The following is a 17,200-nucleotide window of genomic DNA, read 5'->3' as shown; positions in this document are numbered from 1 at the left end:
AAAAACCTTTAGCTCCTTTAAAAACATATAGTTTTCTAAATAAATATGTTTTATGTAGTATAATCAGTTATATAAACTTTTCCTTCTCATACATTACGGTATTTTTTTATTTCTATATAAAGTACAAACTATATAGTCAGCTTTATCTTTTGTCTATAGTTAACAACTAAAATCTTATTGACAATCTGCAGTATACGTTTTACTAATTTGCATGAGTACATACCAGGGGCGTGTCTAGACTTTTTTCAAAGGGGGTTCAAAGTTTTTTTGTTCTTAATTTGCCGCTTAAGTACGCATTTCTTAGATATGCAGTGTCAGTTAAGTACGCAATATTTAGCCGAAAAACTCTGTGTTTAGAATGCTTTTTTCTGCTTAGAAGTATAAAAAAAAATATTAGTAGCAGAAACGTGTCTAAACTTTTTTCAGTGAGTAGCATAACCTTTTGTTCAAAAACAAAGTACTATGTATGGTAGATTTTAATAAACACTTTAGAAATTTTCATGAATGTCTATCATATAATTATCTAAAGTTTTTTATTTACATAATTATTTTTCACTTTCAAACATTAAAAAATACTGATGAAAGAAAAAGAAAAAAATTGATAAGTAATAAAATTCTTTTAACTTAAGTAAAACAATTAAAGGATATACATTAAGTCATTTATTAATGACAATGCAGAAATTTGCATTAAACAGTGTAGCTAAGATGAATTACAAAAATATTTGTTAACACGGCACTGAACACGAGAACTAATCAAAATTAGTAACTAAAGTGTCTTAAAATTAATAAAAAACATTTAATGTTATGTAAATAAATTAATAAATAAAACATTAATTAAACATAAATTCTAGTTAAAATAATTAGCTAAACATCATAATTAAATAAAAAGTAAGTTATAATTTTGAAAACGAAATATATAGTGAAAGTTTTTAAAGTTAAAAATGAAACCAATTGAATTGGATTAACATTCAAAAATATATTTTTAAAGAATTTTGTTTGGCTTATTTTGTATCAAAAGTTTCATTTTTCATATGTGCATCTTTTTGAATTATAACATTTTTATACAGTTTTTACTTTATTAACATAAAATCTTTTAAAGCTACGTCATGTTAGATTAAAATTATTCAAAAGTTTAGCAAAAAAGCACAGCTTAATCTACTTAAATATGTAAAATATCCGATTAGATAATGTTTTAGTTGAGTAATATAAGCTTTTTTTCTTAAATATTTTATAGGTTTCACAGGAAACAAGAACCCAGTCAAAACACGCCCTTGGTACATACTAGTTTTTAGTAAATATATATGTATATTTTACGAACGACTTACAGGTATAAACAACTTTTCTGAAAGTTGATAAGTGAGCAGTTTAGTAAACAAACTTAGAAGCTTACTTTAATTTTGGGGGTAAAACGTAAATATCTAGTTTGAAAAAATTAACACTAAAACTAAATTATCGCTACAAATGTAAGTAGTATAAAAATACTAACAGATTATTTAGGTTTGTCTAGTTAAAAGAGCTGTCGTAGTCAATACTTTTAACTGTTTGTAGCTTTTTGTAAGCTTTTTATATACTAATCTAAGAAGTATTAAAGTAAAAATTGTTATTTTACGAGAAAACATATCATTAATTTTTTTGTTATGTTTTTAAATAAAAAATAATACAAAGTTTAACAGAATAAATTATATAACTATTTAAATCTGATGCTAAAAATTTATTTAAATCAATTACTTTATATAAGTAAATAAAATTTATTAATTAGCATAGTTAAGCTAGTTGTATTGCAAATTATTTAAAACCAATAAAGAAATTTCTATAAATATAGTTTCTAACATATACAAGTAAAAACAAATATTGCAGTTATAAAAAGTACTTATACACAAAAACTATTACTAAAATAATAATAATAGTAAGATAGTCAGATACTAAAGTTCATTTAGTACGACCACACTTTCACTGCTTTATAGCATATCTTCAGGTACAATATTAAAACAACTATTTAAAGCACTTAATATATATATAGATAGTAAGGTATTAGATGTGATTGGTAGTACTAATATTGATAAGTTAATATAAGTATTAATAGTGTTGCAAGGAAAAAATTCTGATCTAGTTTTAAGAAGAAATATAAAAATTTTTACATAAAGTAACACTAATAATTTGAAAGTTTTATATGCTTATTATCTAATTAAGGGGAATAGGTCTAAAGTGCACAAAGATAAAATTGCACGACGGGAATAAAGTTCACGAGAACAAAATTGCACAAAAGCAAAAAATTGCACGAAGCCAAATTTGCTCGAAGGCACAAAATTGCACGAGGGTTCAAAGTTGCACGAAGACGATTTTGCACCAAGGGTCAATTTTGCACGTCAGTGAATAATACAAAAAATAAACAGAAAAAATATTTAAAAAAAAATTTAGAAAATTAAAGAAAAAAAAGTTACTGACCGAGGGTAAGGATTAGGGGTAATAGTGATTATAAAAATTAAAAAAAAATTACTGATAAAAAATAAATAAATGAAAAATTAGAAAAAAAATCTACCAACCGAGAGTAAGGGTTAAGGATAACAGTGATAGTAAAAAAATTTAAATAAAAAAAAAATAAAAAAATAAAATTAAAAACATAAATAAAAAATAAATTTAATAATAAATAAAATAACTTACCGACCAAACGTAAGGGTTAGGGGTAACAGTGATAGTAAAAAACTAAATTTATAATAATAAAACTTAAAAAAAAATAACTCGTGGAAAATTGTCTGCTCGTGCAAAAGTGTCTTCGTGCAATTTTATCCCCTTGTGGAATTTTGTCCCCTCGTGCAATTTTGTACGCTCATAAAATTTAGACAGCTACCCCTATTTAAGTATCTTGTACTATTATTTGATAAAGATAAAAAAACTAATTAATAAATTGGTATAACTAAAACAATATTTTAATATAATTGTCTCAATAAAGACAAATATGTATTTGATCAACTAAAAGTATTTTTTTAGAAAAATATAATTATTATTCAAAATAAAGTTTTTTTTTAAGTTTTAGTCATATGGTTTTTTTTACAAATTATTTAAACCACAAACTCTGAGTTACTTAAATATTATAAAACTACGCTATTAAAAACTTGAAATTGAACTTTTTTTTATATCAACCCTTAATTTTTAGTAGCCATTTGAATATGGCTGGTGTTTTAAATTAGACATTAAAATTGTTTTGGAGCAAATTACTTTCATACAAACTTAAAAACAATCATTGAAAGAAAGTTGAAATTTAAAGAAATAAAAATTATATTTAGCTTTAAAACGTTAGCTCAACAATTTTTAAATTCAAGAGTTATAGAGTTATTTAAAAGTTTACTTTTAAAAACAATTGAATAAATGTAACATGATTATAATTACTAAATAGTAATGTAAAATTAAAACATAACGCTAAAAACAAAAAAAAATAAAAAGTGATATAAAGTTTTAGTTATATATAACTATTTTTTAAAGTGTTCATTAAACTCAATAGTGCATAAACTTTATTACTATAAAAACAAAAAATTTTAGTTCATAAATCTAAGATAAATAAAATGTAATATAGTTAAACTAAATTAATATGAAGAATATAGTTATAGAAACGTTATTAGAAATTGATGAGAAAAAAACTAATTTTGACTTAATGAACTAGCAAAACAAATAGAGTTAAATTATTGGTTTTTAAAAAAGTATGTTTCAAAAGTAATAAATAGCTAAAAAGTTTGAAAATTACTGTTTAACTAGATACATTGTAATTCTTTTCATATTTATTTAAAGTGCAATACTTAATGATTGTTTAAATTTATCTTAAGTACATTGACTCCCACAATATAACTGAAACACTGAGGAAATTATATATACATCATTATATAAGTGAATTTTAAAGTTTATGGTTGTCTAAAGCTTTTAAGGTATTTTTAAAAATCTAATATCTGAAAATTAAATTTTAGTTGGTAAATTATTAACTTAACTAATAAAATATAGTTTTTCAAATTTTTTTTATTTAATTGGGAAATAAAACGTCGTTTGTGATCAGAAATAGTATAGCGAACATAGATTTTAAAAAATTGTAATATATACTGTTGATGTGTAATTCTTCTAGCAGTTACTTAGAGTTATCTTAACTACTAGTTGCTATGATGTTTTTGAAACTTTTCTTAAATAGTTTTTTTTAGCAATGTCTTTAGATTATGGTCCATTATTATTTTAAAATATTAGCAAAAAATAGACAAAAATTTAATGTGTATTTAACTTTAATCTAAAACATAAATTAGTACAATATAATATAGAACCAAATACAGCACGCATTAAATTTTTTGAATGATCTAAAAAAAGGAATCATGATGTTTAATAAAACGCATTCATAATCTTATCAAGAGTAATAGTATCTTTTTTTTTTTATCTAGTGAATGTAAAATAATTAAAAAACGAGCCTTGCTTATTTTGGAAAATAAAACATAAGATATTGTTAGGTGTAGAAAGTGTAATGCTTATCTCAAAACTATAAAAGTACGCATTACAAGTAAAGTACTTATGTTTGTTAAGATCAAAGTACTACGTACCTCATAAATATTATATTTAAAGTAAAAACTTAAGGTTACTTTACAACCTTTCAAAAACAAACCGAAGAAAGCAGGAGTGAAATACGATATAAAACTAATTCAATTAAACTAGTTTTATAGTATTTAATTTTTTTTTTTTTTTGTTGCTATTTAGCTAGAGGTGTTTACAAAATAAACAGTTTCTTCATTTTTTTGATATTATAAAATTCAAACATCTGTTTTAATTTTGAATGTTTTACATACAAAAAATGATAGCTTAACAGTTTGTTTTGCACTTCTTTACATTTGAAGAAGTTTTCAAGAACTAAAGTTCTTTTTGTTTATATTTTTAATTATTAGATTGTTATCAAGTTAGTATTATATATTTGAAGAAATATCAAGCAAAAAATTTGAAATTAAAAAAAAAATATTATTAAAGTTAAAACGTTAACTCAACTTTTTTAACAATTTAAAAACTATTTTGTCCTAGACAAAACGTTAAAAGGTATCCGTAGTGTGCCACTAAATAACCAAAAGTTTTTTCGTGCATCTTGTTTTGGGACCAAGTATTTTGAGCGCCTATTTTTTATCGTTCAGTAACGATATGTATTAAGTTATTTAGAAATTTTAGTTTATAAAAACAATTGAATCATTGTAACATGACTTTAAATTACAGTTATCAAATAGTAATGTAAGAACTTAAAACTTAATTATTTAAACAAGAAAACAAAATTAATACTAACTATATACAACTATTTTTTAAATGTTAATAAAACTCTATAATATTATTATTATAAAAACAATTTCTTTTTATTCACAAATTTTGAATAAATAAAATGTATAAATTTTAACGAAATAAGTATAAAGAATGCCGTTATAGAAACAACATTAAAAAATTGTTTTTAACTTTTTAAACGAACAAAAAAAAAGTTAAATCATTAGTTTCTAAAAATGTATACTATAAAAGTCATTGATAGTTAAAAAGTTTAAAAATTACTGTTTAACTGAATACATTATATTTCTAATCATGTTTATCTAAAGTGCAATGTTTTACGAAAATAAGTTTTTATCTATCAACAAAAGATAAAACTTACATAAAAGGGAGTAATAAAACTATATTCACTTTAGATAAGAGATATTGGTTATGCGTCAATATTTGCAAAATGAAATTAAATAACGAAAGTAAATAATAAATTTGTGTAAAATAATAGTTTTATATTTAATTTTCCGTATTTTATTTAGGACTTAAAGTCTATTATCTTTCGTTTAATATTTTACATACATATTTAAAACCTAAACTGTAGTTTGTTAAAATTAAAAATTAACTTATTTTAGTTTTTACTCTATCGACACTACTAATATAATCTTATTTATGAAAATAAAAGTTTTTTACTGAATATAAAGTTATTTGAATTAAGTTTTTAATAAAGTTTTAATTTTTTTTGATTAAAAAATTTAAGAAAACATACTTGCCCCCACCACAGTACAGTATTTTTTCAAAACATTTGGTATTTTTGTTCCTTTATAAACTTCTAAAACTTAATTCTCCATAAAAACACTGGTTATATGAATTTACTTTATTCGCTTTGGTAAAAAAAAACTAGTTTTTTGTAAAAATATTTTTACAAACGATTTATTAGTAATTAAATGTCGATAATAGAATAAGTATATAAACGTTTAATTTAACTATTAAGGCTTAACATGATTAATCTTACTCCAAAGTTTAACCAAATACAATATTAATTTAAAAGGTAGAGGTAGTGTAGTAGTACCATAAACTTTAGGTTATTTAATTCTAATAACGAGTAGTTTTTCTGTTCAAGCTGTATATTGTTTGTATCTTTTTGTAAGCTTTTTATAAAATAAATTAAGATAAACTGAAATAAACGCGTTCAATACTTAAGTTTAAGAAACAAATATTTTGTTAAAAGAAATTAAGAGACAGTTCTGAAAGCAAATATAGTTTAATAAAAGAAAATAGTTAATAAATCTTTTACTGAAATAACAATCAATGGATTTTATAACGAAGTTGTTCAATTTTTCGTTATTTAACACGTGATATTGCAAAAGATTATGTTTATAAATACTTCTAAAATTAATTTACTCATATTTAATATTTAAAAAAATTTTTATTCCAAAAAAAATTATAAAATACTAGCTATACTTAAAATCTAGTATGTACTAGTATTTTTTAGTTGAAAAAAAGTTTACATTTTATTTTTAATATAGACAACTAAAGTTGTTGAAGTGTATCAAACTTCATGTATTTTTAACCCTAGTAGAGTTTTAATAAAAATATATTCTCGTTGAGCTACCATTGCTACTTGGGTACGCTTTTTTCATAACAAATATGTACTCTAGTCATTACTAATACTTGTTAGGTACGCACTTACTATTTAGTAGTTTGAGAACTCAAAAGTGAGTTATCAGTAGGATAGTAACTTTATTTTACTTTATATTTAGCAACTTAAAATCTTTTAACTTGAAAACAGTTATTCAATAACATTAACTTATGTAATAACTGCGTAACATAAAAAATACTAAAACAAACCTTAATTTTAATTTTTAAAATATTATATAAGCTATCATTTACTGTGAAAAGTATAATGTTTACCTCAAAACTTTGGTATTAAAAATTTTTACTGATTTAATAGAGTAGTTTTAAAATTGATATTACAATACTCTTTAAAAACTGTTGTGTTTTCTTGTTGTGAAACTATAATATATTAAAAAATTTTAAAATTAACATTCATACATAATCTTAACGTAAAGAAGCTAAACGTAGTTACATATTTATAGGGGATATAAAATCAACAGTTTTATGATAGATGGTAATAAATCGTAAAACTGTGTAAAAGTTATTTATAAAACTCATTGCATAACTTTATCGTTTATTAATTCAACAGTTTTTTTTAATACAACCATTTTCTGTGTAGTTGAAAAACTATTCAGTATAAAAACATAATGACATTAAATTGTATTCCTATTATTCATAAGTTATTAACAATAAAATGTTGTTTTAAAAACTAAATAAATAAAAAAAGTATTGTTTTAGAAACACTGCTAAAAATATCGAGAATAACTATTTCAAACATTTAATACTAATTATTGAACCAGTAGTTTAAAAAAAGAACGCTTTTAATGTTGTTAAAAGCTAAAATAATTAGAAATTATTGTTTAACAATATACAGCTTCATCTATAATAAGATTTATTATTAGAGCAATGTTAATGAACATTTTTATCTATAGATAAAAGATAAAACTCACATAAAAGGGAGTATTAGAATTTTTTTTCACATCGGTCGTGCCTTAACATTTCTATTAAATTAAAAGTGAACGAAAGTAATTAGTGTTAAATAAGTAATGTTTAATAATTAGTTACTCACTGTTAATATATAAATATACTTACTGTAAATTTACTGTAAATTTGGTACTGGACATTCTAGTATTCTATCAATTTGATGGTTAAAATTTTTTATTTAAATCTTAACTAGTGCTTATTAAATGAAAGAAATCAATATTTAACAATTTCAATTTATCAAAACTGCTTTTTAATCTAATTAATGAAAATTTTAAGTTTCTACTAAATACTAAGTTGCTTGATTTTTTTTTGTTATATGATTTTAATAAAAAAATTGGAAAATGTATTTTCCTACGCTATACTACAATATTTTTTCATAGTATTTATTTGTAAGTTGTGCTTACTTTAAACTTTTTAGTTTAAAAATAATTCAAAACTTCCAATATTATGACTTTACTTTATTTTGTATAATATGAAAACTTATTTGTTTATTATAATGATACTTTTTTATATTATTAATATATTTTTAAATAAAATGTCGATTAATGAGTTTTTCATAAAAAAGAAATAATTGTTTAATTTATATACATTTGAAATTTTTATTTTGTTCTCAAAAGTTAAACATATAATTATATTAATCTCACAAATGGTGATAGTGCAATAATACTATTACTTTAGCTGATTTATCTATGATAACGAGTAGTTTCTTCCATTTAAAGAGTATATTATTTGAAGCTTTTTGTAAGCTTATTATTAACATAAATTAAGATAAACTGAAATAGACGCGATCAATATTTTGGTTTTAAAAACAAATATCTTGTTTAAAGAAATTAAGAGACAGTTCTAAAAGCAAATGTAGTTTAATAAAAGAAAATAGAAATGGATGAATAAATGTAATTTCCTCACTGAAAAGGCAAACATAGCACCAAAAGTTTATAATATATATATTTTTTATCTTATTAAGGCAGTTATTAACGTGATATTGCAAAAGATTCTGACAACTAAAATAATTCTAAACTTTTAATTTCTGGTGTTATATAACTACAAGTTTTTATAAACCAACTAAATTTTAAAGTACTAACTATACTTAAAATCTGGTACTAGTATCATTTAGTTAGAAAAAAAAGTTTACATTTTCTTTTTAATATAAAAATTTAAAGTTATTGAAATACATTAAACTTTATATTTTTTTAACCCTAGTAGCGTTTTAATAAATATAAATTCTCGTTGAGCTACCACTACTACTTGGGTACGTTTTTTTTTTATCAAGTACGCTTTTTCTATAACAGTTATGTCAAAAGTACTGTAATCATCACTAGTACTTTTTAGGTACGCACTTTCTATTTAGTAGTTTGAATACTTTGAAAATCTTGAACAGATCTCAAAGTTTCCTAATCATTAGGATAGCGAGTGTAGTTTATCTTATTTTAAACAATTCAAAACTATTTAATTTGAAAACAATTATTTTAACAATGTTAACTTTTGTAATAACTGCGTAGAAAAAACTATAAATAATTGACTAAACCAAACCGTACTTTTTTTAATAAAATTGTATAAGTATTCATTTCTTTTCAAACTGTAATGTTTATCTCAAAACTATCAAGGTACGCATTACAAGTAAAGTACTAACTTTTGGTTGGGATCAAAATGCGTACCTCATTAGTATCATGATAAGTATTATTTTACGGCAAATTCGCAAGGTTATTTTACAACCTTTCAAAAACAGAATAGAATTAAGCAGCAAAGTAAAAATACAAAAACAAACTTATAACTGACCAATTAAACTTATTATTCATTTCTTTCAGTTGTTGATATTTTATTGCCACTCAGCTAAAGGTGTTTAAAAATAAACGGTTTGCTAATCTTTTAAATTTGTGTTGAAAATACTTAGTTTAATTCTTTAGATTAAAAAATGATAATACTTTAGCTAAACGGTTAAGTATTTTGATATTAGTTCAAACTTTTTAAAAATCATTATTAATTATTAATCAATTATCAAAAACTTACGATTTTATTTTTATTCTTTGTTTGTGGATTTAGATTTACAGATATTCTTAATGATAATTTATAGAAGATTAGAAGCAACAAAGTTTATAAGATAACTAAATAAGGTTTGAACTTCTTAGGATTTGTATGTGTATCATTTAGGGCTTATGCAGTTATTTAAAACTTTATATATAAAATAAAGAACACGACACAAAATATTATTATGATATAAAAGTTTTACAGATAAAAATATAACTTTATAAAAATAAAGTAAGTAGTAATTAATAAGACTAGGTGAAGTTTAAATTTTCAATAAGTTAATATACTGAATATATACGATGACATTAACAAATTTGGGTGCGCGACTCGATGATCGGATGTCTTTTTGTGCACCCAGGTCCTTAGATCAAAATTTTTTAGCACCTTAGTTTTTCATAGTTTTTCAACATACCTATTAACACAAAAATAATTTTTTGTAGTTTCAATTGCAGTCAATAGGTATTCTTAATAAAATTCAATAAAATAATTACAGACATGTACAAAAAATATTATTGGAAGTTAACTTAGAAAAAGTTAATTTCAGGTGAATAATCTTAAAACTAACATAAAACTAAAATTAACTCAATAAAGTATTATTTCTAAGCAAGTATTTTAAATTTAGTAAAAGCTAAACACTTTATTAAGCATCATTTTATTAAATGCAGCATTTTTTTTTGATTTCTAAACTGTGTAATCTACAAAATGTTATCGACTGATAACAGATTAAACTTACATAAGAGGGAGTAAAGTAAGCGCTTTTACATTTGTTATAACATTTAAAATAACTCATTAGAACCGAAAATTATAAATGTTTTAAATAAGTTAGTTTTATATAGTTTAAATTTTTAACCAAGCGTTTTACATCATTGATTAAAAACTTAGCCAAAGATTAACATAATAATAAGTTTATGATAATTTTATAAGTTTTAATACATTCAATTTAAGTGAATAAATTAATGTTTAAAACTACTAAACAAACTGTTAGAAATATCTTATAATTTTTTTTGGTAAAATATCAAATCCATAAGTTTTTAAAGTATACTTACTTAAGTTGCGCTTGATATTCACTAAAAACTTTATTTCATTTGTTAGATTTTACTACTTTTTTAAAGTATTAAAACTGAAAATCAAGTATAATCTTAGACTACATTAATTACTTGACTTGCATTTAAAAAAGCTAATGAAAAGTTTGTGAAAATAAAAGTTTGTTACCAATGATTATTAAAAGGCAATTATTAAAAAAGTTGCTTTAGAATTTTATAAAAATGATAAATAGGTTTATTAAGGTTTTGTAGACTTAGCATAATTACTTTTATTTTCAAAAGTTTAGCACTAGATTAGTATCTATACCACAAGTTATAATAATACAACAGTATTATTATTTTTTATTATTATTTTGTTCTGATTAAAGGTAAATGATGCAAATAAAAATCGAGATTGTATGTAGCTTTTTGTATGTAGCTTAAATCAAAAAGAATAAAACTAAGTACAATAACTAATTTCGTTTTACAAACAATTAACTTATTGAAACAATTTTAACTTAAAGATAATTAATTTTTTTTGTTTTAATAGAAAAATTAACTTAAATTTAAAATTTAATTAAGGACCTAATGTATTGCTTAAGAGGTAATCAAACAATAACATTTTTTTGGTAATATAAATAAATTTTTCATTTATTAAGACAGCTAAGCTAGATGTACTACAGATAATTAACAGCTAAATACAAAAATTCTAGGTTTTTAATTTTCATATACATTAATAAAAGTTTTTTATGCGAACAAAATAAAGTTTTTATTATACTTAAAACCTAATATTACTATTTTTTTAATAATACAGATTTAAGAAGTAGATAAAAAAGAATATAGCAATATAAAATTTTCTAATAAACATATCTATTAGTTTTAAAATGTGATTACTATAGTTACAGTTGTTGAAATAAATCAAAATCTAAGTGTTATAATTTTAATATCTATTTTAGAATGTTTGTTACAGTAATCTTCCTCTTAAATCTTTAACTTTACATAATACAAACCAATCTTGCTAAATTAGTATACAATTGTTTACAAAAATTTCTCAAGTGTAAAATTTTTAATTAAAAAATTATTCTTATAAATTATTCACTGGTACAATATTATTTACTGCGTTCTGTTTAACACCATAGTTGCTAGAACTTGACAACAATGGAAATACAGCAGTAATTAATGCTATATTTTCTTAAATGTCAAGCTAATAAGTCTAAACTAAGCAATAACAAATCAAAAAACAGAAATTTAAAAGCAGCTAGATATAGTGATGTTTTATTTATGGCGGTTCTACTTTAATAAAAAAGTTTAGTAAAGATTATTAAAATGAATTTCAAAGTATTTTGCTCCGGCAAACAGGTTTTTTTACAATTGCTTACAGTTTTTTACAAAAATTACTCGAGTTTAATGTTATGATTTTAAATATATATACGTTTATTAATTATTCAGTTAGACAATTACAGAAACGTTTTAATAAAAAAGTTTTTATCCTTCGTCCATTTTAAATTTAAATCCTTTTATTTGGACAAATAAAAAAAATCTCGTAATCTGATGATCTGGTAACAGTTTTAGATATACTTAGATAATCTATTTTTTGTAGTTTGTGTCTTATTTCATTAGTTACAGTCGTAATAGTTTAACTTTACACTCTTAAAACCCTTACTCAAAGTCCAATAAAAATTCAAGTTTGAATAGCGAATTTGTACATTTTGCAGCAATTTGAAATGCCTGATGAAATTATGCAGAATGTTCTACAATAAACTTGACTTAAAATCAAGCTTAGCATTGAGCTACATTCAACTTTCTCTAAATGGGTTTAATTTTGGACACTTGAAAATCTGGTACCTAAAAAGTATTTGAAATTTTTGATTAATATATTAGTATAACCTAGTTTCATCTTTTATTTGAGTTTTACCACAGTTGTAAATTTAAATGAAAAGAAAAACTGTGTGTCTAGTACAATCATTTAACTGATAATTATTATTTTTTAAGGTTATGCTTAACTTTAGGTGAGCACCAATATTAAGCTGAAATTATAATACAATTGATGTCTTATATCATAATTTTAAGCTAAAAAAAAATATCTTTTACAAATACACGAATATAATTAAGCTTATATATCATAAACTAATAAACTTATTGCTTTTATATACAATATAAATTGATTATATCAATAAAAAAATTTATATTGATTATGGTATTGTAAAATAAAATTGATTTAGTGTTTTAATTTCAAATATTTAAATTTAGTTCTTTCTATGCATGCCATTTATATAGGTTATTTGAAACAAAGTATTGTATTTTTTTGCTTAAAATTATGGTGAAATAATACATCAAATATATTATGTTTTCAGTTTGATATTGGTGCTCACATAAAGTTAAGCATAACCTTTTTTAATTTTTGAATAAAGTTGTTTAAATATTAAAACCCAACTTTTAATACTTGATATTTACTTAACCAATAATAGTTAAGTATTTAAAATTAATTTTTAAAATCTAAATAACTATAAAACTTATGATTGTGTGGCCTGGTGGCAAATGAATTTTATTGACAGCTACAAAAACTTTCTTGAGTTGAAAATTGCAAACCCAGTGGTTGACACATGCACAGAAAAGTACCTCATTTAAAATTTCATACAATAGTAAAACAAAGTGTACAAATACAATATGTGTCTTTTAGTTTTTTGGCCATTAGTTTCTATCTTGCAATTTTCTTTTCTTCCCCATCATGTTTGAATTTATTTTGTAGTTGTGAGCAACTATAATCATAGATTGCTTCACTAACTATGATGACACTGCTTATCTCTAACAAAACAATAGTTAGTTTCAGATTATCCTGAAAAGATATAAGTTTTCATAAATGTTTTTTTTTTATGTATGCATTGCATTGTGTTGTTATAATTACGAGATGGATTGGCTCAGAATTTTACTTAATGTGAATAGACAGGGTTGCCACACACTCAACCTACACTCAGAACAAGAACTCAGGAAACTCAGACAAGATTGGTTTAATTTTTTGCAAAACTCATACTAGTTGGGATATATATCCTTAATTAAAAAAAAATTCAAAGTTTAAATTATTTTTTACTCAGTTATTAATTGTTATTTTATTTTACACAAAAAAGTTATTAATCAATTTCTGATGTTACACATACATTTTTTGTTACTTATTTAGTTTTTAAGTTTAAGTTTAAGTTGCTTGTTGGTTGGAGAGGCAGTAGTTGTTCAACATCGTTTAAGGGTTACCTAAAAAAATCATGAAAACTTATAACTTGCAAATTTAGGCATAAAAAACCTGGAATAAATTTGAAAAAAAAACTTTTGGCAACCCTTTTTTTTTGAATACTCACCTTAACTTTGAAAGTTTTTCTGTACCAGGGCTAAATGAATATTTATATTTTAATTATTTTATTAATTTGGAAAATCACTTTTAATACAACAGTTTCATATATTAAAATTGTTTAATTTTAATATGTTAAAAAATAGTTAGTAAATAGACTTTGAAAAAAGTATAGCCTACATTTTTTTGATAAAAGTTTTAAAAACGGTAGCAGCTAAATTGACACCATTATTACTAGTCAACAAGCCATTTTTTATTAAGCTGTGGTATAAGAAAAAATAACAAAATTTCCTATAAAGATAAGTTCCTGTGATATTTGAAAATTTATATTATATGACATCAAACCTAAATTTTTGATAGTTTGTCAGTTCAAGGTGGCAGTCAAGTTGAAATCTTGGAAAATGATGGGGTTTAAAAGTTATGGCAAAAAAATCTTAAACTTTATAAAAGCACTTGAAACTTAAAAACAGTTTTTATTTGGTTAATCAAAAAAAATATACATATATTTTACATTTTAATTTTTTTTATCTATAAATTAAGACAGTAGTAGAGAGTCCAAATTAAAAGAAGTATATATTAAAGCTTAAATTATATACTATTAAATAGATTTATAAAAAAAGATTTCATTAGCTTAGTAAAAAGTTTCAGATACATAAGTGCGGAAAATAAATTTTCATTGCAAAATTTCAAAAATTCACCAAAAATCTTTCTTCTACCAAAAATTATATGCAATTAACCTCAAATTCTCAGAAATTTTCCTGGTATTATAACAGTGTTGCCACTTACTCATAATATTTAAAAAAAATAAAAAACTCAGGCTTACTCAGACTAGTTAAAACATTTTGAAAAGCTCAGGCTAGTTTGGATATTTTACTAATTCTTTGGCTTTGTTTTTTATGACTTTTAAATGTTTTTTTTTCTAAAATGTTGCCTTTTATCAAGTCTGTGTGTTATTGTTTCAGTATTTTTAGCTATTTAAGCTTGATTAACATTATTATTTATACTTCATCAGGGTAGCCACACACTTAAGGTGACCCAAGCCTTTTTTTTTTTGAACTAGATTTATTTGATTAAGTTTCAATCTTTTGTTATTTTTCAACCAATTTCGTTAAAGAACTTGGAATAAAATTTTGAACAGTGAAAAAAAAAAACTTTTTAAGGACTTGAAAAACTCAAAATCACTCAAGACAATTTTTTTAAAATAAAAGAATGGAAACCCTGACAATAAACAGTGTTTTTTCAGTTCTTGTCTCAAACTTAACTTTTTCTTCAATTTTTTAGAAACTCAAGGTAATTATTAGTCACACTAGCTTTTTTAACTAATAGATTAACAAGCCAGATTAAAGCTTATTTTTTTTTTTTTTAATTTCAAATATATAACATAATATATGCTGATTCTGGCAGACTTTTTTGGCTCTAAAAAAAGCAACTTTGGTTAAATAGATAAAAAGGACTGTAAATTGCAAAGTGTTTTCAAGTTTTTATAGTTAGTTATTTATTGTGAATATAGGGAAAATTTAATCAGGATGACTTTAATTAAAACTGTATCTTAACAGAAATCACTAATGAATCAGTTGTTGCTAAAGAGAAGTAGGGATAACAGTTTGGGATGAAACTTTATTCAAACCAAACAAGTATACAAGGTTGCCATGCACACGGGACAGCTATTTTTTTAAATTCAGGATCACTCAGACCAGTTTAATTTTTCTAACTTAGGATAGTTTTATTTTTTTTTGAAAATCTAAGACCAGTTTTTTTCTAGATTTTGAATGAGTTATAGTTTTTTCAGTTTCAATATTCAAATGTTTCAAGATCAATTTTGTTCAAAAACTTGATTTTTATTGATTTTGAAAAAGTTATTTAATATTTTTTAATGATTTAAAAAAACTCCAGAATTGTCCAAGACAGATTTTGATCATTGTATAGTTTTTTGACTTAGGTGTAGCAACCCTGAAATTTGATAAGCTCTATGGTACTGTTTTAAAAGGAGGTCATTTCTAGATATTTGTTAAATAACCTAATTTGTTTCTTCTGCACATCTTGTTTTAAATCCAAAATATCTTAAAAGCCAGATATTTTTGCTTGGCTGGCCTGTGGGTTGTATATTGTCTACTCCTCTCACTGTTTGTTTTAAGTAAAATTAGTTATTTTTAAATAAGTTAGAAAATTCTTGAAAATTTATTTACTAATTTGTTTTTTTAATAAAGAACCAACAGAATTAAACAAATGTTGTCTTCAATATCTCTAAAGCAGTATAAATGTTTTATTGCTAAGATGAAACTTGAGATCCCTGATCTAAGTACAGGGTTCACCCTTTACTGAACAATTTTAATTATTTTAAAGAATTATGTTTAATAATTTTAATTTAAAAGCTGAGTTTGGGTTCATTGTAAAATGGTTTTAATTACTTACTGGCGTTGTAACTTATATTAAAATTTAGGTTAAACTACTTTTTTACCTTAATTACCTTTAGGTGAATTGTTTTTAGATTGCTAAGTTATACCACTTCTACTTTAAAATGGTCTGTAAGTATTAAAGCCACTACAAATTATGTGTCTCTGTATGCATAGAAATTAGTAATGTTTTAATAAAGAAAAGGTTAAAGTTTGAAATGTAAGGGTTAAACACAATATTTTATACTATCTCATTTATATAAGCAATTGACCTAAAGCAAATTGAAAAAGTTAAAGTATAAATGTTTAAAAAAAACAAATTAGACTTAAAAAACTACTTCTTATTTACTATTACAAGAGCTATATAAAAGAACAACTACTATTTTAGTTTTTCAAAGTAGCACTAGAGCTGTTTTAACTAAGAGGTTTTAACAATTTTATATTTTTATAAGAAAAAGATTTAAAAAAACTAAGATAATAAAGTGTTTATAAAACCACTAAAATAATCTAAAAAATGAAAGTTTTAGTTATTAAATTGTATAGGATACAAAAGTTTTAAATAACTAAGTTAT

The sequence above is a fragment of the Thalia democratica genome, chromosome 7, assembly GCF_965202585.1.
Source record: "Thalia democratica chromosome 7, ktThaDemo2.hap1.1, whole genome shotgun sequence".
Taxonomy (NCBI): Eukaryota; Metazoa; Chordata; class Thaliacea; order Salpida; family Salpidae; genus Thalia; species Thalia democratica.
The sequence above is the reverse complement of the archived record's forward strand: the minus strand, read 5'-3'. Positions refer to the sequence as shown.